The following is a 678-nucleotide window of genomic DNA, read 5'->3' as shown; positions in this document are numbered from 1 at the left end:
GCTTATGGGGCAAGTGCGTGTATTTGGACAAGTATACACGTAGGGGAGGTATTTATGAGAGGCAGATATCAGTATATGAGATAGGTGCAAGCGTAGGGACAGCTTTATGAATATAGGGCAGCTGTGCGTATATGGTACGGCCGGGTGCACGTAAATGGACAAGTATATTTAGGATAGGATTCATTCAAACGCATTTATTAAGCGCTTACTGTGTGCAGTGCACTGTACTAAGCGCTTGGTAAGTACAAGTCATATAGAGACGGTCCCTACCCAACAACGGGCTCTGTGTATATGTGTGAGGTGCATGTATCTGGACAGGTCTGTGTCCATAAGGAAGGGGTGTGTGTGTATGGTTTTTAAGTGGTGTACACTGTACTAAGCGCTGGGGTGGATACCGGCAAATCGAACTGGCCACAGCCCCTGTCCCTCACCACTTCAACCCCATTTTCCCGATGAGGTCCAGAGGAGTAGAAGTGACTTGCCCGAGGTGACGGAGCAGCCGAGTGGCAGAGAGTTGGATGAAGGCCCTCCCGTGGCCGGGCCCCGCCGAGCGGGAGGGGGAGGCGGGGCTGCCGGGGGGGCGTGGAGGGGGGCAGGAGGCGGCAGCAGGAGGAAGAAGAGGAGGAGGAGGAGGAGGAGCCGAGGAGGAGCCGGGCAGGTGGCGGTGGCGGCGGCGGC

Source organism: Tachyglossus aculeatus, chromosome 18, assembly GCF_015852505.1.
Source record: "Tachyglossus aculeatus isolate mTacAcu1 chromosome 18, mTacAcu1.pri, whole genome shotgun sequence".
NCBI classification, from domain to species: domain Eukaryota; kingdom Metazoa; phylum Chordata; class Mammalia; order Monotremata; family Tachyglossidae; genus Tachyglossus; species Tachyglossus aculeatus.
The sequence above is the reverse complement of the archived record's forward strand: the minus strand, read 5'-3'. Positions refer to the sequence as shown.